The following is a 12076-nucleotide window of genomic DNA, read 5'->3' as shown; positions in this document are numbered from 1 at the left end:
CGTTTTCACAATCCATGTTTTCTGTAGACCTGTGGCTCATGCAAGGCTTTTGCAGGTGGACCTTAATTGAGATTAGTTTTGGTTTCTAGGGAGAGTTCCAACTTCATTTGCTCTTGAACCCTTTTATTTGGCTTTTTGACAGTCCATTGTATTCCCAAAGCTTTCCTTCAGCAAATAAGTTCAGCACAATTAAACCTTTTGCGTCAGTTGTGCCCATATCTTGGGAAGTCTGACTTGACCACAATGGTCCACGCTCTTGTTACATCCCGGATAGACTACTGCAACACGCTCTACATGGGGTTGCCTTTGAAGACTGTTCAGAAGTTTCAACTAGTCAAACGGAGTGGTAGCCAGATTGCTCACCGGAGCAGCGTACAGGGACCATACCACCCCCCTGTTACATCAGCTCCACTGGCTGCCAGTTTGCTACTGAGCACAATTCAACAGTTCTGGCCCAGCTTACCTGTCCAAATGTATCTCCTTCTATGAGCCACCTCAGAGGTTAAGAGTGTCGGGGGAGGCCCTGCTCTCGATCCCACCACCTTCACAAGTGCAATTGGTGGGCATGAGAGACAGGGCCTTCTCTGTGGTGCCCCCCGGCTTCGGAACTCCCTCCCCAATTAAATCAGTCAGCCCCCTCCCTCCTGTCCTTTAGGAAAACTTAAAACATGGTTGTGGGACCAGGCATTTGAGCAGCAGACACAGTGATAATAATGAGAATTATTTATGTGACTGACAATGGACAGACCTTGGACTATGACGAACTTGTGTAATTTTTAAATGGATGTTTTTATAACTGATGTTTTAATTACTTGTTTTTAACTGTAATTGTTTTATAATTTGTTGTGTTTGACATCTAATGATAGCCGGTTGTAAGGTCGCCCTGAGCCCCTCCCCCTTCTGAGAAGAACGGGAGACAAATGTATGAAATAAATAAATGAATGAATAAAAAAATAAAAAATAAATGGATCTTCTTCTGGTCTGCGTTCTTCTCTGTCCAGTTTCACAACATTGCATAGAAATTAGAAATATAATGGCATATATGGTTCTGACTTTTGTATTTAATGATACATCTTTACATGTGCTATGTCTCTGCTTTAAAAATAAAAAAAAAATCAACATCCTAAGAGAAAGTGGAATCACAGACCATGGAGAAATTTATCCCTTCTCTCCCCACCTAAAAGCACTGAAACTCCTCCCTTCCAGACAATGCAAGTTACTTCATGTTTGCTGAGGACACATGGCCCCTGTGAAAATGAAAAATGGTGAATTAAGGAATTGCAATATTTTTACTTTGATGAGGATATATGCAAGAGTGCATTCCAATATTATACCATAATATGAAGCCTGGAACATACTGGAAAGCAGATACACCTTCATATGTTCAGGCTTGACAAAAAGAGGCATTGTCTGATTTGACCCATAATCTTTAACAAATATGTATTTTGATGACTATATCTTGCATCCTTTTTTCTTTTTTGTATCATTCTTTAATCTTTTGTATCATGTCTTAAAAATAGTCTTGCTTAGGAATTTGCCAAAAAGTCAAGGTGACTATACATGTTTATTTTGACCCTATTCTGTCCAATTTCTGCATCATTCTGAAAATTCAGTTAGTTTTGGACTCAACTTTCTTCAACACACACATACACACACACGCATGCATGCAATCTTTTTGAATGAAAATTTGCATTTTAAAATTCAGAGAAATCCAAAGTCTGAAGAATAATCCACAAAGTATGCATTAGGTTGGTCCTCTTAAAAAATATAGACTCTGTGAAATTCTCCAGTATTCTCATTCCTGGCTTAATATACAGACCTCTTTCACATAGTTGGTTATTTCTTACCTATGTTTCTGTCTTTTCAAACATTGCACTGATATTTGTCCTGTTTCAAAGTACCTCCCTTTCAGAATTTCCATGCTAAGTAGTGTGTTACCTTCTGCAGTGAAGCCTTGCAGCCACTAGATGTTCCTCTAAGACAGATTGTAAAAAATAGGACTGAACAGAGCTGACTGTTTTAACTGCAAACCTGAGAGATATGCTATAATGCACTCAATTTATAATCCGATAATACTTGACCCTTGCCACACAATTAAACTGATTGGCAGCAGGTTAAGGACTGGCCATGGAAAGTACTTCTTTACCCAGAATGTTACAAACAGATGTTATGAATGGATGGCTCCCATATACCTCATAACCTCTCAGGGTGCCTGCCATAGATGTGGGCAAACGTCAGGAGAGAATACTTCTGGAACATGGCCATACAGCCCGGAAAACTCACAACAACTCTATACGGCCCTCAGTTTACACATCTTGATGACCAGGCCTATGAAAGATGATAATCAAATGAGCCTCCATGTTTAGGAGAAGTACATCTCTGAGAATCAGGTGCTCAGGATATATAGCACAAAATACTGTTGTCTTCACATTTTGACCACCACTGGATAGATAATGTTGGTGAATCCTTAGCTTGATCTATCAGGGCTCTTTTTCATTATTTAGTTTTCACTGTTTTCTCACATATAGTTCAAGTCTTTCAGGTTACAGGTTTAGTAACACTTTAAAACCTTGTAAAATTGTTAGTGGAATAGCAAAACAAATGTGCACTATAGACAACAATAGCTGTTTTATAGTACCTCCAATTCTGCCTGAAAAAAATGGTTTTGGAGGATGAGGATGAAAGCTGGTTCAAGGAAATAAGAAATCAGGTACTTGGGCTACTGGATGACGGTGAATTTTGTCTATCATTCATCTTGTAACTGACATGGTTGGTATTATAACTCTGAATTGTGAGGAAGGTTGGTCATTGTTTTGGGAAAACAGGCCTGCTAAAAAACTGTGGAGTGTAGTAATAAAAAAAATCACACAATTCTTGCATGGTTTTAAAATGAGGAATGAATGAAAGAAACTAACCAAAGACTTTCAGTTGATGCAAATGATCCTGATATGTGTGTAGGTGTAGGAAAGCCCCTTCAGAACAACAACAGCAACAACAACAAAAGAATTTTACTAGATGCAAATATATTGAACTGATCCAAATATATATTGATTGGTTGGTTGATGACTGAAATCTGCCAGAAGGAATGGATATGTGAAAATCTCAGTGAAGTCGCTTCTGTGATGGATTTAACATTCTTTCTTACTTGATTTCCCATTCATTTGGTGAATCTTGAAAAGCATCTCGCTTTCAGGATGACTTTCCACCCTCTTCTGTGAAAACATTTGCTTTACATCTCGGCTATTTGGCATTTCTTCCTCTGGCGGCTTCTGCTCCTTCTTCTCACACTTCTTTTCCTTTCCTGCCCTCACTTCCTATATTTTTGTTCCTGTTTTCCCACATAACCAGGAAAAGAAGAAGAAAACACAGTCAGAAGAACAAAAGGGCACTCAGCTGCTGTTGGAATAACAGAGAAAGGAGCCAAAGCTTTGGACTTTACATCTGTGCCTTCTTGTGAGAGAAGATCCATCTCATTTTCAGGGAAGGTTTCTGAAACTTTAGCTTTCATATAAGGTTTCCAGTGCAAAGAGTAGTTGAAAATGTCCATGCAGATTCACACTGAGAGGGTAGCTGACCCCCTTGGGACACCTAAACATCACATTGGGTAATGTTTCTATTGCCATTCTTATGTTTGAACATCTGCTCTTCTAAAGGTGATACAACTGTGTACATTTTGACAGATAACTTTTGTACTTCTTAAAAGTTGTACAGTTGATATAATGAAAACATAATTTCAATTACACTCACTTCATTTCCCAGATGCCTTCAGTACTATAAGTATTTATATTAACCTTTGGTCATCCCAGAAAACTAACGACCCAGAAGGGACATGCTTCCTTAGTAGTAAATTTGTATAAAATGTGCATAAGTTATGTATAGTATTGCAGTAAAAAGGGTTCCTCTGAAAGCCTGTTCATCGTTGCAAAGTGTGGGTTGATTAGCTTTAGGCAAGTAGGTTCCCTTTTGCCAATGGGGCAAGCCCTGTCTCCCCTTTGGTTGTATCCATTCTGCAAAACTACAGTAGTGTGGATACAACCCAGTCTGACACCCCATGAATTGCCCTGGCTCAATGCTATGATATCTGGGGATCTATAGTTTTGTATGATATTTACCCTTCTCTGTCAGATAGCTCAGGCCTCAACTGCCTACAAATCCCAGGGTTCCATTGGGTGGAACCATGGCAGTTAAAGTAGTGTTAAACATCTACAATCCTGCTGTGTGAATGGTCTGTATCCCTATCTGGAAATAATAGCAACAACAAAAAAACCAACAACAATTATAGTAATAATACCAGCAATAGTGGGATGAGAGATAAGAAAATCTTTGTGGGGAGATGTGACTCAGATTTTTTTTAAAAAAAATGCTCACAAAGTAGAGAGCTTTAGCAGGGGAGAAGCAAAATTCCTCTTGTGCCTCCTGCTTCCTTCATGCAACCCTCAGAGGTCAGGAATACTGTGGAGGACAATGCTTTGTGATGTCCATCCTGGGTTCACCATCTCCTCCTCCTCCTCCTCGTTTTTGTTTTATTCCCATTATCCTTTGGCTTCCTTCACCAGGTGACATTTCCTCTTCACCCGCTCCTCTGTGGACAATTTGGACATTAATCTCTCTGCTTCCAGCCACGTTCACTTTATCACAGTTCCGTTAGGGCCAAGCCAAGCCTTCCGGTGCATCTGAGGGGCCCCCTGAAGAGCAGCCCCATGGCAGAAGTCTCCTTCCAGGTTCCTTGGCTGAGCCTGTGTTGTCAGACTAGCAGCCTTGGTTATTCCCCACCCCACCCTCCCCACATATGGGCCTGAGCTTCTTACCACATCAGGATACAGAGCAGAGCATGAATTCCGGCCTCAGACTCTGGTCAACCGCAAGCTCAGTGTATTTCACAAACTGTACCTCCTCATCATGGGGGCAGGGCTGGGGCTTGAGCACCGGCACATAACGGATTCTCAAAGGCACTTAACTAACAACTGGATTTCCAAAAAAGAAGCAAACAAAACATAAATGCCCAGTCTCCGCCTTGGCCCAAACCCACCTGGTTTCAACATGAGCTTTTTCCGACTCCTCTTCTCTCACCCAGTGACATCTGGGACAAAACTTGTGTTTATGTGTGCCTTGAATCTCTTCTGTTTTGAATCTCTTCTGTTTGGGCCCTTCAAAGATGTGATTCCCCTCCCCACGTCAAACTGCAGATATACACACTGCATAAATTTGGACAAAAGAAATCCCAACTGACTCTAACCATGTGTGCCTGGCAGTTTTCTGAACTCATTCTCCATACAGTGGTTCCAAACAGGGAGTTTCTTTCTTTTTTTAATCACATCTTCAACCTGCCTTGTTCACTTAATTTTGAGGGTGCTTTATGTAATGTACGCCCTTGACTCACAACCTTTCTTTGTTGTTTCTTCCAACTTTCTTTCCTCAGAAAATTGGGTAAGGAGACAGAATCACAGTAAAAGTGCCTTCAAATGCTGGTTTGATAAAGCCCTCATTTGAAGTTATCAGTTTTCTCTTGTGCAGCTAGCGCAGTGGTTCACAACCTGTCGTTCCCCAGATGTTTTGGCCTTTAACTCCAAGAAATTCTAACAGCTGGCAAACTGGCTGGAATTTCAGGGAGTTGTAGGCCAAAACACCTGGGAATCCACAGGTTGAGAACCATTGAGCTAGCAGTACACAGAGGTACCGATGTCCATTTGACCCAATGACAGACACTAGTCTTGGTTGTCGTGCAGTGGATATAACTAACAAAATACTGCAAAGTGTCCTTTTATGGCTCCCTGAATAATTCCATCATTGTCCTTCATGATATCTTTTTCATCACGATGGGCAGAAGAACCACTGACCACTAGGGAGACTTCCTGATTATGTTCACTTGGAAACAAGCTGATCTGATCTGTATCTCCTGTACTAGCATGGGGCTCAGAATGCAATTAGACTTCCCATTTCACCCCCTCTGAATTTTGCGATGCAGTTTTTGGATAAAAATATATGTGTAGTTTATAAAATAAGTATTTTAGATGTATTTGGGGGGGGGAGAGAGAGAAATTTAGAAATGTATATTTTGTGCGATAATGCATTCAAAACTTTGCATTTAAATTAGGAACTGGTAAGAATAGCTAAACAAGTTATCAAAATGTCATTTATATAAGGGAGAAGCATTAAACAAAACTTAAACTTGAAATAAATTTAAATTATTCATTCATCTATGTTAAGGGATCAAAACGTTTAGCTCTTTGCTAAAAGTATGCCTTTGAATCCCCATGTATTCAAACACATTTCTGATGCTCAACCTCTTTTGTTTTGATGTACACGACTTTAACAACCATGAGGCAGGTTACGGTAATCGAACACACTCTGTCCAGTCTATCCAGCTTGGCCAGAGTGGTGAGTGGAAAGTTGTTTTACAATCAGCACTAATAAAAAATTCACACACTTCCTAATAAGCTGGGTGAAAAGTATTTGAGGTTTTTTTTAAAAAAAAAATAAGTCTAGGACAAGAACACCCACCACAAACAAACAAACCCACGTAGATTCATCAGTACCTTATGAATTAATTATAAACCTCTATGCATTTTTTAAAATGTGGATATTTGTAGAAAAATTGACATATATGAGCATGACATAGCCAAGATATAGACTGATTAATTTTTCCTTGTTGACCAGCACTTATGTGTCTGGCTTGATTTGGTCTGGATTTTGTTGTTTTTATATGTTTGAGCAAAGGATGATGAATGAAGCAGGACTTTGGTATGCTTCAGCAAGGTGTTTCTAATGGTGTCTTTAAGCCACAATGCCTACTCAAGACTACATACATAGTTTTACTGTTACAACTATGCAATTCTTAAAGTGGCCTCTTACTACATACATTTAAAACAATAGCGGGAAATGAAGTCTAGTATTTTCCCTTTTATTTTTAAAGCATACTACAAAATACTGACATTAGTCCCACAAATAAATTATGCTGGCTTTGGGATTCTGGGAATTGTAATCCAACAAAATACTTTTTCCAAGTTCTGCTTCCACTCTATTCTACAAGAACTGCAATGTTGCTGGTTTGATGCTGCATTGATGCTTTAGCCTTATGAAAATTGCTACTAGACTTTATACTGCGAGCAAATTTTTTTAATGGGTTGTGCACAAGTGCTTCTGATGAGATAGGCTAAAAAAGTTCCAATATTTCATATTTTATGAATGGGGAATCTTTGGCCCTCCAGATTTTGAGATGCCAACTCCTAAAATCCTGATTTAGCATGGCCAATGGTGACTGCAGTAACTTTAGTCCAAGACTAAATCACACGCAGTCTGGTTGGACTATAAATTTAACCTGCAGCTCAAGCTTATTTGCTGACAGTAAGCCTATAAGCCCATGTAGTATATTGATTTGAATGTTGGACTGGGATTCTGGGTTGAATCTCCAGTCAGTTATGGAAACCTGCTTGGTGACCTTGGACACCCTCTCAACGTTAGAGGAAGGCAAAGGCAATGGCAAACCACCTCTGAACCCAAGAAAGTCCAAGAAAACCCAGGGATAAGGTTGCCATAAGTCAGAGTAACCTGAAGGCACATAGCAATAAGAAGCTGAACTGAACACTGTAAGACATGAATCCAGGTGAAGATGCATAGTATTGCATTATGATGATCTCATTGGCAGCCAGGAACTAAACTCAGATTTCTCATGGCCCCAATTCACTGCCATAACCACAAGACCATATTCTTCCTCTTCTCCAGTGAGATGCAGATCTGGCTAGTTGAGCAAGATGTGTCCATGTTTGCATAATTGCTACCCTTTTAATAGAAAGGCTCATTTTTAGCCAGCAAACTCTTTGCCACTCTTGGTCCCATGTTGATTGCTATTGCTGCACATACCAGGCTCCTAAACCTAAGGCTTTAATAGGATTTCTTTCTTGAGGAGGCAAGAGTAGTTTTGGAAACAAACAATGGCAGATTTGTTAGCAAAATAGTGCCTAGGAACAATGTGTGCTGGCCTTAGCAATGAATGTGGTGGCAAGGGGAGAAGCGGAGGAAGAAGGCTGACTTCTTCCCAGAACACACCCTTTCTGTTATCGCTGTAGCTTCTTCGCCTTTGAGATATTATTGACTCAGATCAAGGAAGACATAAGAGAAGTGTGTGTGTTGAATCCACCTGCCTAATCCTGCCAAGTATTCCTCTTTCTAGCATTTTGAAAATTATGATCAAAACCATGGGCTACCTAATCCTCAAAGCAGAGGAAAGGAGGCCCTTGCTTTGAAACTGTCTCTTGTCTGTCTCTCTCAGCTTATCAGAGCATCTCCCAGGGGACAGAGGGAGAGTTGTCATCCTCTAGTTGTCATGGCCAGGAGAGCTCCTGTCTCCTTATTCATCTGCAGAAAGACTATACTGTGGGGGTGTGTGGGTTTGTTTCCATAATCATTGTCCATCTTTCTTGATAGCCTTTTCACCAGGTTCCTACTAGAACAAGGCCTGAAGTACATGTATCTTCTGCCAGAGTGTTTTTCTTGGGCTACTAATGCCCAAATTCCAGTAAGTGCAGATTGTAGGAGACATAGTCCAAGAAAGCAACTTCCACCAGATCTATTTTTCTTATTTCTGTGAAAGTAAAAGTGACCAGCAAGGCTTCTTCTTACCTGTGGCTGTATAATTACTGTGCTTCCTTGGGAATTAGACAACCCCAATTTTTATTAACTTATTTTTCATCTCATGTCCTGGGTAGTGGGAAAATGAGTACGGGAAAAATGCCTGACTAAGAGGAATGTGAGAGGCAAGCAGAAGGCAGGGATAGGGTTGGGACATCATCACATGGGGGTCCTTGAAGTGGGGGAGACCGAGGGGATGTGTAGGGCAGTGGGGCAAATTGTGGGGCAGCGAGGCAAATCTGTCACCCAGTGCCCTGCATTACCCACACTACCTGCTTGCCCATCACATACCAGAAAGCATACATTTCCAGCGTGCTCCCACACTGTCCTCATGATTTTCTATCTGAATACGGGTAGTCTCCCATAGTATCCCGTAGTCTCCCAGATTTCCCCCTCTTAAAACACTTTTTCTACACAGCCATCATGGGGCTCCACTGGAAGTAGATATGCATCATGTGATGAAATCCGCCTGGCTCTGTGCTATCTGTGTGGGTGTTCGATAGGGAATTTTTCCCATGTGATGAGGTCCTTAAACCTAAGATGCTTCTTTCTTTCCCATCCATTCTTTCTTCCTGACAAATGTCCTTCTGCACCCACATTAACATCATAAGAAAACTTGAATTTGAGAAGCCAATGTTTACTTACTAATGAGTCATTCCACCCTCAGAAGGAAAAATTCCAGACTGGTTATTACAGTGTTGCTGCATATTGTGAAGAGCTTGGACATTTTAAAGACTTTTGTATTACAGGCAGTCCTCAAGTTACAAACATCTAACTTACAAGCAACTCATAGCTAAGAACAAGGGTGAGACAACAGGAAGTGAGAGAAATCTACCCCTAGGAAGGGAAATTCACTCTTGAAAGTATTATAATGAGGAAAAGGTGACTCCATTGAAGCTTTCTCACCAGACCTTGTTTCCACAACAAACCATTTTTTTGGGGTTGTTGTGTGTTTTCCAGGCTATATGGCTATGTTCCAGAAGTATTCTCTCCCTACGTTTCATCCACATCTATGACAGGCATCCTCAGAGGTTGTGAGGTATATGGAGAAACTAAGCAAGGAAGGTTTAGTTCCTTTCAAAACCCAGTTATCACAGGGACAGAAAGTGGGGCAAAATCTTCTGAACAGGGGCACAGACAGCGAAACAAACACCACAAGGGTTTTAACTCTTCCCTGTGCTATCCAAACCATCCATATATATGGCTGGAGTTACACTTAAAAATGTAGCTGTTTTGGCTTACAAACAAATTCAGTTCAAGACCAAACTTATAGAACCTACCTTGTTCATAATTTGGGGACTGCCTGTACTTATGGTTTTAGCTATTTTGTTTTAACTCATACGATAAGATGTTTTGAGTTCCATTTTAGAATAAATGTGGGATATAAATCAAATAAACAAATAAATAAGTAGTTAATAGCTAATATCCTATACCAGCTACTTAGTTGAAAATATGGTGTGTCCATATACATGCTTGACAGTGTTAAAGACTAATAGTAGAGAAGTGCTTGTGAAATTTCAAGAGAAACATTAAGTGAGGTTTGCAATTGTATTTTGACTATGCGAACTTTGTATGGCTGCAAAAGGGCAACATTTTGAAAGTGTTACATAAAATTGTAATTTGAGAAAGAATCTGTAAATCTATTGAAATCAACATGTTTATTTTTAAATATAAATGTACTTATCTAGCCATCAATCACTGGAGCCACTTTTAGATATTAAAGGTTCTATACATCTCTTGGTATAAAACCTCCACACAATCATTCAATCTGACAGAAGCATCATTTGTCTATTCTGCAAACAGAATGGAGCTCCTTCTCCCTGTGCAGCTCTACCTAGATTAACACGTCTAACTGTTCCATATTCACACCTGTTCCTTAGGCATGTTGTGACACTATTCCCACAACCATAACTTTCTACTATGGCCCCTTCCACACAGCTGTATAAAATTCCTCATCTGCTTTGAACTGGTTTATATGGCAGTGTGGACTCAGATAACCCAGTTTAAAGCAGATATTGTGGATTCTCTGCCTTAATATTATGGGTTATATGCTGTATGGAAGGGCCCTTAATCTACTTTACTAGGCATCAATAGTGTAAAGCAGTGTTTCTCAAACTGTCCTTCTCCAGGTGTTTTGGACTCCAGCTCCCAGAAATCCCAGCCAGTTTACCAGCTGTTAGGAATTGCAGGAGCTGAAGTCCAAAACATCTGGAGGAGCACAGTTTGAGAACCACTGATGTAAGAAATATGTAGCAATTGTAAAAGTCACCCAGTCCTGACTTAGCAGGCAGCAGCTGCTGTGAGCAATGGGCTCTGTTCCCATGTCAATCAAGAAGTAGCAGACTGATGTTTCCATTCCCCTTCCATGAGCCATCTCTGGTGTAAGGAGGAATTGCAATAGAGATCCTGTTTTGGATTGTTGAACTAGAAGTTGCTTATGGGAGGAGGTGGAAATGCCAGTCTGCTGCACTCCAATTGTCAACAGATCAGGGCTCCCCCCCTCCCCCCCCCATTATTTGTAGTGGCTGCTGCCCAAAAAGGCAGGACTGAGGAATCAGGTCAGGATGATACTTAAGTAAGGTGTACTCAGCTAAGTGGCTGATTCAAAATCCCAGTCTATATTTCTAAGGCTGTATCTGCCCTATATCCCAAGTTCTGATTCCATATTATCTGCTTTGAACTGGATTATATGAGTCTACACTGCCAGATAATCTGCAATAAAAAGATAATCTGGGATCACATCCTGGGATAAAGGGCAGTGTAGATCCAGCCTTAGAGTGCTGAGCTTAAAGTAATGGAACAGTATGGTTCTTGAAGTCTGTATTACACAAAAGCTTCAGTGGTGGGAAAAGAATGTTAGCACTGAGGAATCTTGGCCAATTGCCTCTGTGTTAAAAGGAACACACTATTCTTCTAAGACTGACCAATATTAGGTTTCATTGTTGCCATTGTCCTGGGATAGAACAATAGCACTGAAAAGATGCCATTCATCTGAAATGCCTTTTGACACCAATTAGCCTGGCAACACCCATCTCCTCATGCGGGTGATGTGTCTTGGAAGTCTGACCTAGATCTATTTGACCTAAAAGCCAAGTCCTTTTGAAAAGGAACTTCACAGTGAAGAAAAAAAAGGAGCAGATGAAACTATATCATTATCTGACTCCCTTGGCACCTCCAGAGGAGGACACAAGGTGACAACAGAAACATCCTTTTAGTTTTATCTTTGAAATATCAAAAGCAGGTGCACCAGATATGGTGGTTCTAAAGGGAATGCTTCTGAGATATGGAAACTTCTGTGTCCTAGAAAAAGCACTGTTGGGTATTCTTGAGATTTCAAAGGTCAGATTTACCAGTTCTACTTGCTTCAGAATGTATTCCTTTTTCACTGTAGTCCAGAGGAAGGCACATGTTGAAAATGCTTAAGTAAGAAGCCATGATCAGATCATCT

The sequence above is a fragment of the Anolis carolinensis genome, chromosome 2, assembly GCF_035594765.1.
Source record: "Anolis carolinensis isolate JA03-04 chromosome 2, rAnoCar3.1.pri, whole genome shotgun sequence".
Lineage (NCBI taxonomy): Eukaryota > Metazoa > Chordata > Lepidosauria > Squamata > Dactyloidae > Anolis > Anolis carolinensis.
Note: the sequence above shows the minus strand (reverse complement) of the source record.